General features: G+C 34.7%; 2 long non-coding RNA genes across 2 annotated transcripts; both read left to right on the forward strand.

The window, feature by feature from the left end:
- Nucleotides 1-512: 512 nt before the first annotated feature.
- LOC137811207 (uncharacterized) lies at nucleotides 513-5,398 on the forward strand. The gene is made up of 2 exons (XR_011081040.1): nucleotides 513-853; nucleotides 5,017-5,398. It is a non-coding gene; the product is annotated as an uncharacterized lncRNA (long non-coding RNA).
- A 3,689-nt stretch (nucleotides 5,399-9,087) lies between these two features.
- LOC137811208 (uncharacterized) lies at nucleotides 9,088-11,659 on the forward strand. The gene is made up of 2 exons (XR_011081041.1): nucleotides 9,088-10,687; nucleotides 10,775-11,659. It is a non-coding gene; the product is annotated as an uncharacterized lncRNA (long non-coding RNA).
- The last annotated feature ends 11,953 nt before the right edge of the window (nucleotides 11,660-23,612 follow it).

Genomic DNA, 23,612 nt, shown 5'->3' on the forward strand with positions numbered 1-23,612 from the left:
TAGATGCTATATTTTTGGTTGCTAAAAATAAAAATAAAAAAAGTTTTTTTATAGAAACCAATTTTTTAGTCTCTTGCTAAAATATAAATGGAAACCATTATTTTAGTCACTTTTAATCTAGTTTAGAAACTAATTTTTAGTCTCTAAAAATAATAAAATTAGAAACTAATTTTTTAGTTTCTAATCACCATATAATTAGATACTTAAATTTTTAGTCATTATTATTTAAATTTAAATACTAATTTTGAACTAATTAAATTTTATATAATTAATTATTAATTTATAAAATATTTTAAATTGATAAGAATAAATTTACTAATTTATTAATTTTAGTTTAATATTAAAATAATTAATATCAATTTATAAATTACATTTAAAATAATATTTTAATATTTTAATTTTATTTAAATATAAAATTAAATTAATATTTAAATTAAATTTTATAAAATTAATTATTAATTTAATTTAATTTTTTTAAAGTTTGAGAGAATAGACTGCAGGTAGGTTTGAATTTCAAACTCTTTCTACCTCTTTATTTCTACATTTTCCGTTCATCTTTCACTCTCATCTAACAGTAACACACTCCCCAATCGGAACTGTACCCTGCGACGGCAACATTCCCGGTCGGAACACGTGACGACAACCCTGTGACGCGACGGAAACGCGCGACGGCAACGCTGCGACGCGACGAGAACGCGCGACGGCAACCCTACGACTGGAACCCTACGACGAGAACGCGCGACGGTAACCCTATGACGGGAACGCGCAACAGAAGCACACCCTGTGCGACGGTAACACGCTCTACGAAAACGAAGCTTCTCTGCTCTGAAGGAGGCTCTCTTCTCGCTCTATTGTAAGTTTCAATTCGTGCTCCATTCTTGCTCTGTATTTTTTAATTTTAAGGAGATATCAAATTTGATTTTGAATCTTTTATTTTCAATGTTTTTTCATTACAATGAACATATTCTTTATACATTTTAGGAATCTGCCTAGCTTTGTTTCATTGTTTCATTGCAGCAGAGTAGGATGTTTTTACTTATCTCAACTATCAACTGATAATTCTTTTAATTTATGTATAGATTCCTTATAAGATAATAGTGTTAGTTTTTTAGAATAGAGTATTCCTGTGTGGTATAAAATCCAAATCAATCCATTAATTTATTCACAAAATTCTCCATCACTTAAATTTATGCATCCTGAACATATTAATAAGATATATTTGTATGAAATTGGCCTTATAATCTTGCACACACTTTTTGATTCTATAAACAATACACATGATGTTTCTATTCCAATCACAACATATACAAATTTATTGTTAGTTAGTTTATTGCTGTTGTGTGTTTAAATACATATCTGTCTAGAAATCACTGTCACTGCCACGAGACCAATTGCTATCTCTCTAGAAGTTCCCATCACAGCATATACAAATTTAAGTACAAAAACAAAACAGAAAGAGAACATGAATATTGCTGGCTATCTGTAATAGAAAGAAAAATTGAGAAACGTATAAAAAAATCTACAAATTCATTATTTTGAAATTTTGGATGAAAAGTAGTGTGGTTGAAGTGAAACAGCTTGCGATAAAGCTCAATTTCATGATTTTCAAAAGCTGGGATAGGTTTGTAGAAAAAGTTGTTAATGTACTTTCCCTGAAAACTGTTTGAGCTAGAGGCATACACTGCTATAGTGATTAGTCTCTCTCAACCTCTGGGTTCCTAGTCTATCCGACCTGTCCTTCATCATCAAGTTCATCTAGATTTTGCCTCTTAGGTGCATCTTACAAGACAAGGGTATGTACGTATGTTCCTCGTCACTTTTTTATTATTATATTTCAAGGGTAGGTGCATCCATAACTATTATTACAAAACACAACTCAATTATGCAACACCACAGTGTAAGAACCGAGGGAAATCCTAGACATGGATGGGGCAACCTAGACATGGTAAAAAGCAACCAGAGAAAGGCTTACTCTAAGTGAAACCCTAAGCCTGCAAAGGAGTCAGACTCTGACTGGATATCCAGAATGGCCATAGTGAACACGGGCTTTTGAATTAATGTAAGATATTCTAATATCTCACAGAGCAAATATGGAAGCATATTGTGATACTTAGGCCTTGAGGCCCTCCTGACCAATAGATTAGCTTTGAGATGGGTTTTCCTCCTGGGTTTGAGTCGTACTAAAAACATTGGAACAAATCAAAGGGAGCATGTCCCAATTAAATAAAGACTAAATCAAATTTAAATGCAACTTTCACGTTTAATTTAAAAATATAAACTACTATTGCACAAATGTAAATATTACAGTAAAGGAAATATTAAGTGAGTGTAAATTGTAAAACTCCACTAGTTTTTTCTCTTCATTTCCCCAATTTAACTGATTTCCCAAGTTAAAATAAACCTTAAACATTATTAACAAATTTCACCTGTTGTCCCAGCCTGCCAAGTGATGGATCCTTGATGGCTGACCCAAATAAGAGTTCTTGACCTTTTCTTTTCTTTGATATTGGTGGTGATGAAAAGCCAGAGGAACCAATAGCTCCAGTTATGGCAGCATTGGCTGCCTGCTGAATATACACCATGTTGTTATTTTGATCTCCATGGAACAAAGCCTGTCTCTCTTCACTACCCTCAAAGTTTTTGCAATCCATGCATTTACAATTTTCAGAACAAAGAATGTTGGCTTGGAAGCACTCACAGTACTTCTTGAGGCACCCAGATTTTTTACAATGGCACCCCTTGTTGTGCTTTCCCAATATCAAAATTTCCCCAGCATCCTCCTACATTTATTTTGATGTCAAAAACAATTGAAAAGTAAAAAGAAAAATGTAACACTTTTATCAGTACTAGAAAAATTACTAACTTCTGAAGAAAAATCATTTGTTTACCGTTTTACACTTTATAGCATATATAAGTGACCTCCAATTACAATAAAGAAGCTTTGCATGTAAGTACACAATGAATTTAAAGAAAATTAATAAAAGATAACAAGATAAATGTCTTGCACCACCGTATCAGAATGAAACCTGACAAGGTTTTAAATTTATAATCAATAAAAACAATACCTTAAATCAATGCTAATGAACCGAGGGGAATCAAATCAGTGTGTTAGGTTGTTATTGGACATTGGAAAAACCGAGGAACCAGTATGACACCAAACCAACACTGGCAATTGCTTCTTTGGTGCCAAAGAGAAAGAGGGGAATTGCTGGCACACACATAGATCCTTACCAAATCAACCTCAGAGTACACTGTTATTATAGGTCACTGTTATTGTTTACCTGCACATTAATGAAAAGTTTCCAACTAATTTCTTTTTAATTACTTCAAATAGACTGAGAAGCAATCATTCATGAAATAATATCTGTTTGTTTTCTTGATCAATATTCTATTGGTATAAATATTCTATTGATGTTAACAGGCAGAATTTACACGTAAATTTGAAGACTTAACACAAAATGCATCTGCACGTAAATTAGTTTCTACATATTTGGTTACTAAATTAGTTTCTACACATTTAGTCACTAAATTAGTTTCTATATATTTGGTTACTAAATTGGTTTTTATTTAATGTCACTAAATTGGTTTCTAAATTAGAATCTAAATTGGTATCTAAAATTAGCGACCATGATTTTAGCCACTTAAGACTATTAGTTTCTAAATTAGTTTCTAATCAAGTTAGTGATTAATTTTATCATTTTAGAAACCAAAAATTTAGTTTCTAAAAGCACTTTTTCTTGTAGTGGTAAATCTTCATGTTCCTCACATCACAAAAAAATGACTTAGTGTATCTCAATTTGCCAAAGATAATAATGTCTACTTTGAATTCTTTCCTAAAGATTGCTATGTGAAACATTAGGTAACCAAATAGACTTTGCTTCTCGGAACTGTTAAAGATGACCTCTATGTGTTTTCTGAGCCTATTTTTTCTGTTTCTGCTGATGCAAACAATACTGTGCTTAAACCTGGAAATTCTGATATACAGCTTTGGCATGCTAGACTAAACCACTATAATTACAATACAGTTAAAACAGTTTTACAAAACTGTACAGTCAATATTGTGAAAGATCATGCTATAATTTTTGTTCGGAGTAGAGAGAGTGGATTCTGTGGTTGCTGCACTCTTGGACCAATATACTTGAGAATGGGAGTGCAGACAAATTCAGAGAAGAGGAAGATGATACCTCTTCATTTTGTTTTAATCTCAGAAAGTTCAAAAATAAGGAAAAAAGTAATTGGAAAATGAAAAGAATTATACAATTGGTTAATACTAAATATAAATCAATGGAGACGATTTTACTTAATCATTTAATCCGAGTTGAATAAGATGGAATTGGTCGTGTTAAAAGTTGAGTTTTTGCTTGCAAAAGTTATACAGTTTAGAGGGGGAGGGATTGTTGTGAAAATCAATCCAAATTTTCCTAACATTAATACAAGAAAGTTAAAAAGCCAAAAGATGTATTCCAAGAGGATGGTGAATGTATCTTGACTCTTGAAAATCCCATTATCATAATGAGATATAGATGAAGAGGCGGGATAGATAAGGGTCCACTAAGTGTTATTTATGAAGGAAGTCATGAACCTTTGCTATATAAATAGATCATGTGAATGAAGAAGGTACACACACAATAGAGAGAGAGCGGTCACCACCCTAAATCAAAGGGGGGTGGTTTTGTAATGGGTGACGGTTTCTCAGGTTGCCCTGAAAATTTGTAGTGGGAAGAGTTTCTCAAGTTTGTCCAGAAAGCTTGTAATGTGATGTAATATAATGAATACTTTTGAGACAAGTTCGTGGACAAAGGCAAGAGGTGACGTGTGTGTGCCGTACCTTTATTTATTTTTTCTGTGATGTTATGTGTGTGCCATACCTTTCATCCTCATTGTGTGTAAGAAGGAATATTGTTCCTCAATCTTGGCATACTCTTTTTTCTTAATATATTGTAGTTATTTCTTACCTGCTGGGCTTTGCAATTATTTTGACTGAAGTTTGTTCTCATTGTTTCTTATATTCGGCAGATCTTCATGGAATTGATCGAACTATTTTGAATCGTGCACTGAAACTATTAGAACAGAAAGGAAAGCTTGTGGTCTTTAAAGGAACTTCAACTGACGATGAAGGAGTTAAATTTTCTGTATAATTATTTTGTGTATTACTCCATTGAATTTCGGTGGATTTTACTAAGGTAATCAATAATAGAATCCTTTGCCATCTGCTTGATGAGTTTGTTGATGTTCAAGAACAAGCTGTAGTTAATTGCTGTCAATTTCCATTTCAGAAGCTTCCTTGTCGTAAGTGTTTAGCTTTGTGGCTAATAGAGGCAGTGTTCCCAACCGACAAAATCTATCCTGGTTTGTAACATTGTTTGATATTATTAAAAACAATGATGTCTCTGTTTCAGTGGTTACAAACATGATTGTTCTGTGCAGTATGAATAACGTGACTAGTTACTGAACTACTAATGTCATATTATTAATTAATGATAAAGACGAAAAATAATATTAATAAAACAAGTTCAAAATTTATAATAAATAAAAAATTGATTAATTTTTTTTAAATATATAAGGTTATATAAACAAAGAGATGTAGTAAACCAAAAAAATTTGGGCTGCCTTCTCTGATATTAGAATTTTGGTTTTAGGTTTCACTCAGCATAAAAAAAACTAGTTGAATAATTGTTTTATCTTTTAACTTTTTTATCGCCATGATAAAAAAGAAGTTATATTAAGCAAATTAACACTTTTTTTTTATCTATATAACATAAACTGAATTACTATATGACTAAATTATTTACCCTACATTAATAATAATAATATTAATAACTTATGTCTTTTCTCAGTAGACATTTGGATTTCTTTTGTACCACATTGAGAAGAAAAAAAACATGTAAAGGGATGAAAGAACAAGACTATTTCTTCCACACCTCCCTATATTCTTTTGTCACCGTCATACAAAATATGAAAATATTTTTTTATCATCATCATATAGTACCTTCTGAATTATGTAATCCAAACACGTATTTAAAAAAAAAACTTTCAAATTACATAATTCGGATGTTAAAAAAGACTTTCGAATTACATAATCCATAAACTAATTATGCATATAAAAAAAGGCTTCGGATTATGTAATCCGGAAACCAATTACAAATTTTAAAAAAAAAATTCAAATTACATAATTTCAAATATTACATAAAGATATTTTTAAAAATACGAAAATCTATAAAAATAAGAGAAAAAATATATGGAGGTACATAAAAGAAACAGTCCAGACCAAAGAACAGGTCGATAGAAGACACGATACTGATACTATAAGAACTTTAATTTTCTTTTGAACTATTAATTTTCTTTCTTTATTTATTTTTCAATTTATTCTAATCACATTAAGACTAATGCAGATCCCGCCTAATAGAACAATGAGAAAATATTTCTTCATATAAACATGGGTTTTCTTCTTGTTCACATTTAACTAAATCTAAAATACGAAGTGTCACCCCATTTTGGTATTGGAGTAAAAGAAAGAGAAAGACAAAAAAGAAAGGTAGAGAAACAAAAATTTAAATGTAAGAAAAAGAAAAGAAGATCAATACATGCGAATAACCTAAAATCAACAATTTGCTAAATAAATTAAAAAATTACTTCTAACTATTAAATTTAGTATTCAACTTTGACCAATGTTTAAAATAGGAGACTTAAAAAAATTAAAAGGAAAAAGAAAAACTCTCACAAAAATGTTTAATAAAAAATGAACAAGGCGCTTCGGCTGGTGCTCTTGAAGGAGATTTCTTTTTGTACCCCATAGTTTCCACGTGCATTCCTATAGGGTGATGAAAAGATTAAACTCTTTCCTTCTTGCCTTCACCTCTTTGTTGAAAAGATTCCACTCATTGTTGTTGTCCCTTTATCGCTACACTACCATTATCTATGTGTTGTGTTATAGATAAATTCAAGAAAAAAAATATTTTACAATTCAAAAAAATACTTTTAGATTATATAATTAAGAAGTAATTTTTAAATTGTGGATTGTGTAATTTAGAAACAACTTTCAGATTAAATGATTCAGAAGTTAAATTTGAATTTCAGATTTTACAATTTGGAAGACTCTCAAATTACGTAATTTGAAAAAAAAGATTATAAAAAAATAATTTTCAAATTGTATAATTTAGAAGTCTTTTTCTTTTATGCAAAAGACGACTTTCAGGTGACGTAATTTAATTTTTTTTTAATTATGTAATCTGAAAGTTAAAAGACGACTTTCAGGTGATGTAATTCAATTTTTTTTTAATTATGTAATTTGAAAGTTAAATAACTTATGAATTATGTAATCTAAAGTTTTTTTTTAATGTAAAAAATATTTTGAATTGAAAAATCTAAAAGTTAAATAAGCTTTAAAAGTATTTTTTTTATAAATTACATAATCTAAAAACTTTTTTCATGTAATAAATTATTTTTGAATTATACAATTCAATTTTTTTTTATAAACTACGGGTAAAGTGGAAATTTTTTCATATTTAGGAGGATGAAGAAGAAAATTATGGGGAGAAAAAAGGAATTCCCTAAATTGAATTGGGTAATGAATGATAGTTAGTATTTTATTGAATTAAAAACAACTTACTAGATATAAATAAGAAAAATTAATGCAGTGGAGTTCCCTCCCCCACTCATTATAATTATTAGTTTGATGAAAAAGATACACCAAAATGTAGAAAAAAAAAATCATTTAAAAAAATTAAAATTAATCAATTACGTAATTATAAAACCAGTCATATATTTATTAATTATTTTTTTATGAACGAAATAAATTTTAAAAAAAAATTAAATTAAGGTATTATTTTTGTCCCATATATTTATATTATGATATTTCTAAAGTAATTTTTATCATAAAAGTACAATTTTTCTTAAAAGGTTTGAATTACTTAAATCAATAAAATAATATTCCTAAGGAACGAATGTGGTCTAATTCCACTATATAGAAAAAAAAAATACTTTTTTTCAAAAATATTAGTTTGTTTATACTTTTTCCTTCTTGTATTCGAGTGAAAAATAAAATATGTGAAACTCAATAAAAAAAATGCATCTTTCTTTGCCTATTTATCAAACAATATTACTATTGTTTGCATTCAATTCCCTACCCAATTAAGTTTCTACTATAATTTTTCTTTGTTAAAATCGCCAAGATTTCACTGACTAATACATAACCATCATGAAACCAAAAATGGTAGCAGAAGTAATCTCTCGTTATTCATAATAAAAGGATACTATTTCCTGGGAATAACTCTACTTTATAACTTTTTTTTACCTTCTTAAATAGTACACACCACATTCAACATCCATAAAAAGTACTAATAAATAAATTTGGTCATTTTTATTAAATTAATCATTTAAATGAACTTTTCTAATAAATCGTAAGTAAATTTAATTAATTGTTTTTAATTTCTCACCTAATTTTCTTATTAAGAGTCAGTTTTGATTTTCAATATATATATACTAAAACAATATTGAATAAAATTAGATATTATTTTAAAGAATAAAATTATTGGTATTTAGATTAATTTCTATTATTGATAAATAGTTTTTAAATTGGTATGTATATTAGTTTTTATTATGGATAAATAATTTTTAAATTAGTATCTAATTAGTTACTAATGTTTTAACTATTAATTATTTAGATTTTAAAGTTGGTAGCTAAAACTTATAGCAAAATTTTTTGTAACTAATTAAATACCAATTTATAAACTATTTATCAATAATAAACATTATTTTAGATACTAAACAATTAATTCTGAAGCATGTAATCAATCTCTTCCATATTGTATGCTAAAAATTTCAACTTCTTTCATCTCTATTATTATTATTGTTGTTAACTTTTATTGTTTACAAATAGATTATGACCACAAATCTACTTACCATAATTATAGTATCATTTCTCTAACGTTAAACATATCTACGCTAGAATTATTTTAATTTAATAGTAAAACAACAATTATCAAATAATAACATTAATATATATATATATATATATATATATATATATTCTCGCCGAGTTGTATTTAGTCAACTCAGCCGAATGTTTAATTACTCAGTTCTCTTTGACGTTCTTTGCCTTTCTGTCTTTCTTTCTTTGTTCACCAACCAAAAATGTCGTCTCGTATCCTTTGTTCTCATTTCCTTTTATCCTTTCTTTCTACGCCACTTCGTTCACCTCACGTTCTCCACCCGGGCTCCATGTCCTCAAATGTTCTCCCTAATCTCTTCGTGTTTCCTTCAGTCTTGATCGCGCTTGCCTTTGATTAGTTAGACCAACGTGGCCTGCCTAGTCAGCAAAACGAATCCTTATTTCTTGCTTAGGTCGTGGTCAGTACTTTGACCAGATTGCTCGGATGGGACACATCCACCCTGCCTCCAGCCGAGTAGAGCTAGGCGAAGAGGCTAATATACCTGGCATACACGTGTTGTCTTTGCGCGGCTTGTACTGACAGGGTTTATCGTCCCAAGTCCTCATAATATTGAACCTCATGCTACACGTGTCGCGCAAGGATTGACCTTCCCCTCTTGGCACTTCCGCTTCCCCGAGAAGACAAGACTCTTCCGATAAGACTGTTATCCTGACTCTGACCATTGGATACGATCTAGTATGGGTTATGTGTCAGCTTCTTGATGACTTGATTCGTTCATTTCGAATTCCGCCAATGGGGCTCTTTAACATTCCACATTTCTACTACTAGCTTACTCCATTTTTTTGCTTCATTCGCTCCAAACCATAGCCACTATTCATTCTTTGTTCCAACGTGGTTCCCTAATGATTGACATATTAGGTATGTCTTTGTCACTAGTGCTACTTACTTTTAGCTTTTTGTGGTGGTGGTTTTACTATTCAATTGTCTTTTCCATTGCCCTACACCCTCTGGCTTTACTACTATTCATACCATTCCTGCCACCTGTTTCTGGCTTTTCTTAGTTTGTTCTTTCGCTTTTTTAGACTATGGATTACTCAACTCTTTAAACTTGGGCAAAAAAGAATTTTCTTAGGGAGACTTCTATTTAAACCTCTTGCCAGATAATTAAGAACCTTAGTGAGTCGCATAGCTTGAGTAGAGTCGATGAAAGATTCGTCAAGGTCGTTGCTTGTGAGCCCGACAAACTGGTGTGTAGGGACGAGTCCGGTGGCTCCCCAGGGTCATTTTGTTTTTTCTATGTCATCATTTTCATTAAATTATACCTGCATTTGTCAACCATCTTTGAAAAAGAAATTCTTGCTAAGCTAAATGTTTGTCCGTCCCAGCTACACCCAAATAGTTGGGCCTTTATCCGAGCCTTCATTATCTTATGTTCACACTTCAGGATTTCATCGACTTTTAATATCTTTTTTTTACTTTTTCGAATTTAAGAATTCCAATAAACAACTGTGGTCTTCCCTAAACAATTGTGGAAGGAGAGGAATTCTCTCCCTTTTCCAATCCTCCTACAAGAACTTCAAAGGTCGCTTTGTCAAAGCACGACCTGCAACCGAGAGCCCCACACTCTTGGATGGTTTCCTTTGTATTGGACCAACAAACCCGAGTTCTAAAGTGCTCGCCAGCTCAAGCAACTTGACCTCGTGGAGCAAGGTGCTTTCGAGTTTTTGGGAAATCTTCAAATCACTTTCGACACCTATACTCTCTTGAAGCGGGAGTATCGACCCGAGCTGATAAAGGTTTATATTTGTATAGCGTTTTCTTGGACTTCTGTAGGAATTTTGGTTTCTCTTGTATTTTGAGATGCTTTAACATTTTCCTTTCAGATAAGATGTTATCTTTTTTCAACAAAGAGGAATTGGTTGAGCGCTTGAGAAGGATGCGAGCAGCTAAGACCACCTTAGTGGCAAACCTGGCCTCCCCAGGTAGAGTCCGAATTCAATCCGACCCCAACGACCACACACAATCGGGAGCAAGTTTCAAAAGGAAGAGAGTAGAGGGCCTGATCTCTTTCCAACACTCGAGCTCGGATGTCGGTAACCTGAGCATTGCTGAAAACGAAAAAGGTAAGTCGAGTTTTTGGTATTCTGACTTCGACATGTTGTCTCATATCAAGACACAGTACTTTGAAAGAGGATGTCTCGAGGCTGAAAGGGTCGAAGGTAAACCTGCTTTGTAAAGAGGCCGAAGGCATGCTAAAAAAAGTGACAACACTGGTGTGTATAGCTAATGCCCAAGCAGAGGCGGACATCTTCGAGATCCAAAAACGGAAATGACAACTAGCAGACTCACAAAAGGAGATTGACCGATTGCTAGCTGAAAATGCTGAAGTGGATCGGCTCCGTGGAAGCGTTGACCAACTAACTCGTGAGAAGTCCTAACTGGATGCCCAACTGACCCAGGCCCAGAAATATGATGAAGAGAAACTGGCAAAACTCGATGAACAAGGAACAAAAATGAAGCTCCTAAAAGATGATGTGGCTAATTCGTTCGCAACCGGTTTTGATGCGGCTTTGGAGCAAGTAGTCGTCATCCACAAAACTATTGATTTATCTATAATTGAGCCCTGTAAGTTTGTGGTGGACAGGAAGCTGACCGAAAATGCTTGATATGTATGTTTTGTTTTAAGTTTTATCTGGGTTGTAAAACTATTTTGAAAAACAAGTTACTCTATTTGTATGTCCGTTTAAGACATACACATTTTATGTTAACTTTATTGTATTGCAAAACATAACTTGCTTCCAAAACTTAAATTACTCGAACCAAAAGTAAATTGTGTTATGTGATGGATCATAATGACTTGCAAGTAAGTCCTAGATATTCATACCTGAATTTTTGCTTTTCCCCTTTTGTTTGATAGATCTTGGTATCTTATCCTTTTCGGCCGTTTGTAGTGTTCACCGAGGTTCTGGATGTTCGTTCTTCATTCTTTCAAGACTATGCAGTTGCTGGCTGATACAACTGGGCCCAACAATAATAGGCCCAAATGGATGGAAGACTACATTATGTAATTAATTAGGTGTTATTAGAAAGTTTAGGGAACAATGTAAGGCCAGTTGGACCCATACAACTTCTATTTAGGTCAGTTTTTAACAGTAATGAAAGGAGGAGAATTTTGATGTTATCCTAGTTTCAATTATCTTAGTGTAGCCGTAGAAAGAGCCTATCAATTGGTGCTTTCATTGACCTTCCCAATGCCTCCTTCTAAACCCCAAACCAAAGACCTAGAAGAAATTCTACAATCCATTCAAGAACGTCTATCATGTATTCAGGTTCAAATGGACGATAATCACACCCGCGAGGCAGCCATGGAGACACATAATGATTCGGTTCAATCCATCCTCACATTTCTCATGAATCACATTCCCTCCACACACACCGATGGAAACACAAATCAACCCCCTGGCAACACCCAATATAATAGCAACCCCCCTTCCACTATCCGACCACCCAAACTCCAGTTAGCCTTTTATGAAGGCCCTGAACCTCTAGATTGGCTCTTCCAAGCAGAGCAGTATTTTGCGTTTTATCAGATTCCACCTGAACAAAGGATTTCTATGGTAGCTTTTCACATGAAGGGAGAGGCTCTCAGCTGGTTTAAATGGTTGCATCAGAACAACCTTATCACAGACTGGCCTTCCTTCACTCGAGCCTTGGAACTGCGTTTTGGACCATCCACCTACACTAACCATCAAGCAGAATTATTCAAACTCCAGCAAACCACCACGGTAACAGATTATCAATCCCGTTTTGAGAAATTATGTAACTGCGTAGTTGGACTCACCCCTGATATTATACTTAATTGCTTTATTTCGGGACTCCAACCTGAAATCCGCAGAGAACTCTCCATCCTCAACCCATATTCTGTGTCCCAAGCTATTGGTTTAGCCAAACTCATTGAGGACAAACTTCGTGACTCCAAACCTAGACCCCAACGTTTTCTTACTCCCCAAACAACCCATCCTACCTCCAACTTCCCCATATTGCCTAACAACAAATCCACTGTCAACCATCAAATAACTCATCCCTTGCCCATTAAACGCCTCACACCAACCCAACTGCAAGAACGTCGTGCCCTTGGTTTATGCTACAACTGTGATGAGAAATTTACCCCAGGGCATAGATGCACCACTTCTCGTTTCCTACTTCTCTTGGATGACTCAGACTATACCCTAGACACTGTCGAGACTGCAACCACAAACATTGAATGCCCAAACACCATCCATTTTCATTTATCACCCCACGCCCTCACAGGCAACACATCTCCCAAAACTCTAAAATTTACTGGCACAATCCACAACCTGCCTGTCACTGTTCTCATTGATTCAGGCAGCTCCCACAACATTCTCCAGCCCCGCATAGCTCACCACCTTCATCTACCCATTACACCAAGCCCCCCTTTGTCAGTGATGGTAGGAAACGGGGCCTTCATACAATGCCAAGGGATATGCCCCTTAGTGGACATCTCTCTTCAGACTTCTACATTCACCATTCCTTTCTACCTATTACCTATTGAAGGAGCAGATGTAGTTTTGGGTATTGAATGGTTGCGCACTCTAGGGCCTATTCAGGCAGATTTCTCTGTACCCAGCATTGCTTTCACTCACCAGAACAAACAAATCACCTTACAAGTTGCCACTCCATCTACCCCAACTTCAACCACTTACCACCAATTTTGCCAGTACCTATCCACCCATTCCATTGCATCCCTTAACCTGCTTTCAATAGACAACAACCTGATTCCATCAATGACCTTGGACTCTGACCTATTCAAGGCACAAGGCACAACATTAAAGTTCAGTTCTGCTTATCATCCGCAAACTGATGGACAGACAGAAGTTCTTAATCGAAGTTTGGAAGATTACCTCCGATGCTTTGTGGGCGAACATCCTCACACTTGGTTCCAATATCTTCATCTAGCAGAACTTTGGCACAATACAACTTACCATTCTGCCATTGGAACCTCACCATTCCATGCTCTGTACGGAAGACAACCTCCCACCGCCCTAGATCTGTTGCACAGTCCATGCTCAGGCACCACCGTTGTTGATTTATTGCACCAACATACGCTGGTTCTCCATGCCCTCAAACAAAACCTTCGTCGAGCCCGTCAACGGATGTGCACCGATCTGAATGCTCTTTTAACCTCGATGACTGGGTATGGGTACGTCTTCAACCTCACCGCCAGCAATCGGTGGAGCGTCGTACATGTTCAAAGCTCGCCCCTCGTTACTCGGGGCCTTATCAAGTGCGCTGTGGCCTACGAACTCTGCTTACCAACCACCTCGCGAGTACACCCCGTATTTCATGTATCCCTCCTCCGTGCTTTCAAAGGAACCCATGGAGCTACGGGTATTAATTCACTCTCTCACGCAGAGAGAGACTCGCCAATCTCTTTGAATAACCCCCCTCCCCCCCCGCATCGGCGCTGTGGCCTACGAACTCTGCTTACCAACCACCTCGCGAGTACACCCCGTATTTCATGTATCCCTCCTCCGTGCTTTCAAAGGAACCCATGGAGCTACGGGTATTAATTCACTCTCTCACGCAGAGAGAGACTCGCCAATCTCTTTGAATACCCCCCCCCCCCCCGCATCGGCGCTGTGGCCTACGAACTCTGCTTACCAACCACCTAGCGAGTACACCCCGTATTTCATGTATCCCTCCTCCGTTCTTTCAAAGGAACCCATGGAGCTACAGGTATTAATTCACTCTCTCACGCAGAGAGAGACTCGCCAATCTCTTTGAATACCCCCCCGCCTAACCCCAAAAGCATTTTAAATGTCCAACCACTTAACTCACCTGACTTTGAAAACCCTTCAGAAGAGCAATTAATGCCCCCACCTAACTCTACACCACGTGACTTAACACTTTCCCACCAGCATTTAATAGCCCCACCTAACCCCTCAGAACTTTTAAAACCACCATTAAGTCCCTCACCTAACTCTCTACCCCAACCACCCATTCCAACCATTCACACAAGGCCACGTAATGACCACATTTCAGATTCCCAAAACCAAGACTTCACTCCTAACAATGCTATAACATTCCAAAACAATCCACAAATGGGCCAATCCTATGTTCACCCTTCACACCCAACACATCCGCAAGCCCAATCTGCTAATGACTCTTCAGCCCAAATCAATCCAACTACTCACTTTGAGGACAGAGTGCTAAAACGGGCGGATGGTACTGATACAACTGGGCCCAACAATAATAGGCCCAAACGTCAGATTGTTAAGCCCAAATGGATGGAAGACTACATTATGTAATTAATTAGGTGTTATTAGAAAGTTTAGGGAACAATGTAAGGCCAGTTGGGCCCATACAACTTCTATTTAGGTCAGTTTTTAACAGTAATGAAAGGAGGAGAATTTTGATGTTACCCTAGTTTCAATTATCTTAGTGTAGCCGTAGAAAGAGCCTATCACTGGCTCTGGCCAATCGTACAGGCTTGGCGAGTCGTGCGTGATTTCTTTATTTTCGTAGTGGTTTTAAGCAACTAGCTCAAACCGATCATGGGGGTTCAGTGAGCTATCTATTTGTAGGGAATCTTCAAATAAATGGCACCGACCGATCATAGAGGTTTGACAAACTGCTTTTTTGTAGAATCAATTTTAAGTAACATGCTCGAATCGATCATAGAGGTTCAGCGAGCTACTTTTTCGTAGAATCGATTTTAAGTAACAAACTCAGATCAATCATAGAGGTTCGACAAGCTGCCTTTTCGTAAAATCAGATTTAAATAAAAAGCTTGGACCAATCATAGAGGTTCGGTGAGCTACTTTTTCGTAGTATCAATTTTAAGTAACAAACTCGTGCAGATCATAGAGGAACGACAAGTTGTTTTCCTTTGGAGACAATCTTTTGAAAAAGTTGGACGACGTCGTTAAAAACCCTTTTTCGGGGGAAAAGTGTATCGCCAAACTATTTATTCCTTCATGAAAAAATATAATTCAAACTAACATGTATAAAAGAAATGCGTACGGAAACAAAAAATCAAAATAACATGCATGATTAAGCTAAAATAAAACTTGAGACTTGTTGCATTCCATGTTCATGGAATTTGTCCCTGTCTAAATTTTTTAGTCAATATGCCCCATTGCTGAATACCTCAGTCATTCAGTATGGACTTGTCCATCTAGGTGATAACTTGTTCTCTATTTGGTAGGGGTGGACTTTCCTTAGAACTAAGTCAGGTGTAATGCCGCCCTTCGACCCTTTGCTTCATTGCTTCAGAGTTTATCCGTGCATGATCTCGAACCTCTTCCAATAAATTTAAGTTTACCTGCTTCTCTTGATCAGATTCATCGACTAGAAAATTCAGTACTCGATTGGATTTTTCTAATATCTTGACTAGTATCATTGCATTTGTCTCGGAGATGACGTTGAATGGTGTTTCTTGTGTCGTAGACTGAGGGATGGTGTGGTAAGACCATAGGATTCTCGGGACCTCTTCGGGCCACCCTCCTTAGCCTTTTCCAACCTTATTTTTAAACCACAAAGTAATATCTTGTTGGACGACTCCGCTTTCCCATTGGTTTGAGGGTGTTCAACGGAAGCGAAGATCTATTTAATTTCTAGCTCCTTCAGTTGCCTACAAGTGAATTAAGTTCCGTTGTTTGAAATTAATTGCGTAGGAATGCCAAAGCGACAAGCTACATTCTTCCATATGAAATTACGAACCTTTTGTACTTATATAATCGCCACGAGCTCGGCTTCGATCCATTTTGTGAAATACTCTATGGAGACTATCATGTATTTTATATGTCGAGCTGCCAAAAGGAAGGGTCTGAGGATTTTGATTCTCCAAATATGAAAAGGCCACAGACTTTTTATTGATCAGAGCTGTTCGGGAGGTACTCGATTTCAATCGCGTGCTTCTGACACTGCTCACACTTCCTTTTATAACTGAGGTTGTCTTCCTTTATTATTGGCCAATAGTAGCCGATCTGAATGACCTTTGAAGATAGTGCTCGCCCACCGATATGATTGCCGCATATGCCTTCGTGGAGCTCAGTCATTATCCTTCTACCTTGGTCGTTATCTACACAGGTAAGGAGTGGGTGAGCGAACCCATACCAGAAAAGATTGCCATTGATAAGGACGTATCTGTTTGCATTTATCTTTATTAGTTTGGCTTCATCTTGATCTAGGGGGAGCAAAGCGTCTGCAAGGTATCAAACATAATGAGTCATCCAGGTGTTTCTACTTGACACCTGAAACACTTCTTCGGTTGATTTTGACTCACCTAAGTCGTGCTATGTTGTAGTCACCGAGAGTCTTAATGTTTATTGAATTACGAATTTGTTGGCACCACCTTTCCCAGATCTTTCCAATTTACACAGGAGGTCAGCTCGAGCATTCTGCTATCTCGGGACGTGTGTAAGCTCGAAAGTGGAAAATGTCGTTGCCAAAGGAAGCACATATTTGAGGTATGACGCCAGCTGAGGGTCTTTAGCTTGATATGCGCCTCCGACCTGTCCCATTACCAGTAGAGAATCACTTCTTGCCATTAGATCATGTACCCCGAGCTCCTAGGCCAACAACATCCCAACAATAAGAACTTCGTCCTCTACTTGATTATTGTTGGTTTCAAGGAAGACCTCTTTGGTCCTTCCAATATAATACCAACTCCACTGCCTTTTAGGTTCGACAAGCCATCTGCCGAAAGTTACCACTTGGAGTTACCATATGCTCCATCTACTCCGTCAGGGGCTAACTTGGTTAAGAAGTTGGCCCATCTAACCATTCGCCCTGCCACGTCGGGTTTTTGGAGTACCTGCTTTATGGGGAGATCTGTCATTATTATCACATAAAAACTTAGAAAATAGTGCCTCAAACAGCAAGTTGTGAAGATGATGACTAAAGTTGCTTTTTTCATACTCTGATATCTAAGCTCGACCTCTTGTAACACTTTGCTCACGAAGTACACTAGACGTTGACCTCTACCTGAATTCTGCACCAAGACCAAACTTATAGAGCGCTTTGTGATTGAGAAATATAATCGGATTGGTGCTCACTTTAAGGGCCTAGTTATCATGGGAGGGTTAGCTAAGTACTCTTTCAATTTGGAAAAAGCTTCCTCACACTCGGTAGTTCAGGTAAACCTGTTGTTCTTTCAGAGGCATTGAAAGTAAGGTATATCCCCTTTCACCACTAGTGGAGAGAAATTGCGATAAGGCTACAATCCTTCCTGTCAATCGTTGTACCTCTTTCACGTTGGTTGGGCTCCTCATATTGATGATAGCGGCATATTTGTCCAGATTGGCCTCTATACCTCTCTTGGTCAGTAGAAAACCAAGGAATTTACCTACTTGGACGCCAAAGACACACTTTTCAGGGTTGAGTTTGAGCTTATGTTTTCCTATTGTTCTGAAAAGCTCCTCTAAGTCCAAGAAGTGGACATCAGGTCGGCCAGAATTGACGAGCATGTCGTCTATGTATGCTTGTACGTTTCGTTCGAGCATAGGTTGTAGGATTTTGTCTATTAATCGCTAATAGGTAGCACTCGCGTTCTTCAGACCAAAGGGCATGACCTTGGAACAGTAATTAGTTGTGTCTGTCATGAATGTTGTCTTCTCTTCGTCTCAGGGGTGCATCCTGATTTGATTGTACCTCAAGAAAGCATCCATGAAGCTTAGTAAGTCGCACCCTGTACCGCCCTAGGAGCCCTTATCTTAACAGTCTGGCAAGTTGGTATCTTAGGGTCAAGCATCTCTCCATGTCGTGACTGCGGGCTTGGTGAAATTCACACCAAGCTTCCTTTTTAGCGCTTAGAGTGCGGTTAGTCCCCTATGGGAAATGGAGCCTCTTTGCTACGTTCTCCTTACTTAAAAGATATTTGAACGAGGTGTTGAATTTGACTTCCTCCAGCTCGTGTTCTACAGTACGTTCTGTCGTTGGAGCATTTTTGGCGACATATGGGACGTACTTTTGTTCGGGTCTCCTCCCTGATGGAGCCACAACGCTCTTCAAACCATGGGCGTCTGAACTAACCTTGTATTTTCCTTGTTTTTGCAGCTCGTTCACCTTATTCTTCTCTATTGCTTCCTTTGCTCTGATGTGGACTGCAACCCTCTCTCGTATCTCCGCCAATAATTCAGCTCGATTTCGGATCAGTGAGTCACTGAACAGGCCTGCTCGAAGACCTTTTACAAACGCGTCCACTACCTTTTTTTCATTTGGGCTTCTTAATTGTACCAAAATCGCGCAGAAGCGGTTTAGATAATATTTACACGGCTCTTTCTCCTTCTGGCACACATCGAACAGGTCGGCGAGACGGGGGGGGGGGGGGGGGGGGGGGGCTCAATTCTGTTGGCGGAGAACTGCTTTTTGAACATGTTGGAGAATTCTTGGAACGACATGATGCTACCGTCAGGAACTCCACTGAACCATTGTAAAGTTGTTCCAATGAGCTTCCCTACAAACATTTTACAATGAACCGCGTCAGACCCCCCGAAATTAACATTTGAACGCGAAAGGCTTTTAGATGCCCCTCAGGGTCCTCTGCTCCTGAAAAAGATGTTGCCCTGAGAGTGAGGAAGTGAGGCGGTATTGGCTCTTCCATGATAGTCGGGGAAAATGGTCTAGGATTATCTCTGGCCGATATGTCGAGGGATCGTGTCTGAATACCTCTCTATAGCTGTTGGTGCACATATCTGCGCAACTCCTTATTCGCTCTTCGTAATTCTTTGTTCGCCTGTACCGCGTCCTCCATAACCTTCCTTAATTGGTGATCTCCTCTTGCAACCTATCTTGGATGGTTCGAGACGCTTCTCTAACGACTCATGTTTCCTCTTGTAGTTGGTCTCGTTCTTCTCAGAATTTTTGTGTCGCTTGACTTCTTCATGATCATGTTGTAAAGCCGACATTGTTTCCATGATTTTTTGGATGTTGGGTGTTTCACCTTCGCCCCTAGCATGCTAGTGGATGTTCTCCATCTTTCGATCTCCTGTCGCTTCGCAGTTGGTACCGTGTAGAACTTGGGATCGGTTTTACCGGATCCACGGTGTGTGCCAAATGTTCTCGCCGAGTTTTATTTTAGTCAACTCAGTCGAATGTTTAATTCCTCAGTTCTCTATGGCGTTCTTTGCCTTTCTGTCTCTCTTTCTCTGTTTACTACCCAAAAATGCCATCTTTTCTCCTTTGTTCTCATTTCCTTTTATCTTTTCTTTCTATGCCACTTCGTTCACCCACATTCTCCACTCGGACTCCACACCCTCAAATGTTCTCCCAAATCTCTTCGTGTTTCCTCTAGTCTTGATCGTGCTTTTAACAAATCCAGAGTTTAGGGTCTAGGTTTATTTCTCGTTCAGGCCGTGATCAATACTTTGATCGGATTGTTCGAATGGAACAATATATATAAATAAATAAAAATATATAAATCTGACTTGAATCTCAAATACCTAATTATATACATTCTTTCATCAATTACATCTAATTGTTTAATTCTTCATTGTTATTTTTCTATGATACTCTTGGTTCTAATATTACAAGCTTCTATCATTTTGTGCACAAATTTCTTGATATATTGATTGGTTTTTAACATTAAATTTTCCTTTATGTATTATAACTATTATAGTGTTTATCTAAATTATTGTACACTCAATCCTAAAGCTTGAAAATAAAATATTGGGTGCTAAAATTTAAAAAAATTAAGAAGACGCTTAAATCAAAATTAAAAAATACAATATACATATATATAATCGGCTAAGTCTACTCTTTAAAATATTAATTTTAAAAAGTAAATTAACGATGATTGGTTAAGTGTGATATTTTCGACTCTAGGTTAATGTAGTCAATTATTTGTTCGATATATATAATAACTATGCACATAGTTGATTTTTTATTATAAAGTTTGCTTTTGATTAATTTTAAATGTTTATTCTTCAAAAGATGAGATGTAGACATGTTAACAATAATATAAACTCAACAATTTATAATAAAAAAATAATTTCAAATATTAAATTAATGTTAAATTTTGACCAATATTTCAAATTTCTGACTTAGCAAAAATAACATTTAAAGGATAAAATATTACAAATCTCACAAAAATTAAAGAAAAAATGAACACGCTTCTTGACCGATGTTTCCTCGGAAATGTCAACGAAAGAAGAGTACAGTACAATTAAATTTGACTTGGGTCTGTGATGGCTTCATAGTATTTTATTGAATTAAAAAACAACTTATGAAATGGAGCAAGAAGAAAACAAAAATTTATGGCATTGTGGCCAAAACTTTTTTTCTGACTAAACTGGTAATTAGTATATTGAATAAAAAAAAATTAATTTGATTCCTCAATCTAAATATATACGAGACATTGATAATTTATTTTAATAAAAAATGATTTATATTAACAAATACGAAGTCGTTTTAAAATAATTTAATAATAAAGTAATATTCTAATAGTGGAACCAGCCTTCTATCTACGAATTTCATGATTTGTTTAGGAGCATAGTTTCATTAAACATTTTTATACATAAAACTTTAAAAGAATTGAGAGTGACCTTGATATTCGCAGGTTAATTTAAATCCCGTTATTATATTTAATAAGAGATTTAGTGATTATTCATCATGGATGTATTGATTATAATATTGCTGAGAATTTTAAAGTGAAATTTTAGACTTTGATTAGGTAAATGATTTAACTTATCTATCAAGTGTTTATAACTATTAATAAATAAAAACTTAGTACGGGCAAATTCTTCCTCTCCAATATATTTACTATACACTTTCATACTAATTATACTAATTGTGAAAAGTGGCTTTTAATTTTTTAAATAATTTTAGATGAAATGTAATAAATCTTTCTAAATAATCTTTCGCTGCATTTGATATCTCCATATTTCTCTTCCAACTGCATATCAAGAAAATAATTATGGTTGTATTTGTAATAATTCAATCAAGTGGACTGTTATTATAATTTGAAATAAATTGTAAACCCTTGGAACCAATTTTTTTTTATACCGTATTAAAATAATTTTTTTTTTAGTTTTGTACTCCATTTTTTCATCTTACTGAATTTTGTAACTTCCAAATTGTACAACCTAGTATACAAAAAAAGAAACTAATAAAAACACAACCACCACCAATAAAAACACTACACAACTACCCCAACCACAATGTTCATCACTAGTCACTACAAGCAACTTGGAGACATAAGAATAATTGTACTTTTAAAGGTAAAGTGATTGATCATTCTGAATTTTTTTCCTTGACACAATTAAAAGTTTGGTTTTGGATTTCATCAAAAGTGTCTTTTATGGCATTCTCTTTCTCGGATTGGTGCCTAAAATCCATGGTATGTATGCATTCGATTAAAAGTCTTTGAAGTTTTTAGGTTGATTGGGCTAGTCATTAGTGTCTTTGAGGAGTGCTAGCTTTTGTGGTGGCTTATAGTGGTAGGGTGTTTTGGCTGGTAATGTTTGTATAGGTAGTTTTGTGGGTTCTGTTTTACGTCTAGAAAGATGTGATTGTTTTTTTGATTTGTGTATAAGTGTTGGACCACCCCTTAATTAGAACACATTTATTTATCATCACTACGTGAAAATGAGAAATAAGATGTCACATATCATTCTCAAAAATTATATTATTGGAATTTAAAAAAATTATGGAGGTACCGATAGAATTTGCCATTTCCAACATCATGTCATCGTGAATCTTTAAAAAATCTATAAAATAAATATTATTATCTACCTTTTAACAAAATATTAGGAATAAAAAAACTCCTATTTTATAATAAAACTAAAATCATTCCTTTTATGTGAAGTAAAAAAAGTGATTTCAAAATTTTGAAAAACGTAACAGTTATAAAAATTCATTTATTTATACGAATTAAATATATATTTGAATCTTAATTCTTCTTATATAATTCGAGCAAAATTGATCACATCCATCCATTTGACATTATTATAAGAGAAATGAAATAGATGGTGTAAAAAATTGAAATTCAATGGCATTTAAAATAATTGAGATCATAATATTTGATAAAAATTGAGATAATATATTTTGTATCTTATATTTATATTTATATTTATATTTATATTTATATTTATATTTATATTTATATTTATATTTATATTTATATTTATATTTATATTTATATTTATATTTATATTTATATTTATATTTATATTTATATTTATATTTATATTTATATTTATATTTATATTTATATTTATATTTATATTTATATTTATATTTATATTTATATTTATATTTATATTTATATTTATATTTATATTTATATTTATATTATATTTATATTTATATTTATATTTATATTTATATTTATATTTATATTTATATTTATATTTATATTTATATTTATATTTATATTTATATTTATATTTATATTTATATTTATATTTATATTTATATTTATATTTATATATATTTATATTTATATTTATATATATATATATTTATATATATTTATATATATATATATATATATATATTTATATATATATTTATATATATATATATAGGTTGAAACATCTAAGTATATATTTTATTTAAAAAAAAACTTTGTCGTGGGGTAATGCAGTACTATATGAATATTGTATAACCATGAAAAGTTACTATATTGCTCAACTTGTTTTAAATTTACTTCGATGTTAGTTTTTTTATTATCCCAATTCCTTACTTTTTTTTTTATTG

This window comes from Phaseolus vulgaris, chromosome 2 (assembly GCF_000499845.2).
Source record: "Phaseolus vulgaris cultivar G19833 chromosome 2, P. vulgaris v2.0, whole genome shotgun sequence".
Classification (NCBI taxonomy): domain Eukaryota; kingdom Viridiplantae; phylum Streptophyta; class Magnoliopsida; order Fabales; family Fabaceae; genus Phaseolus; species Phaseolus vulgaris.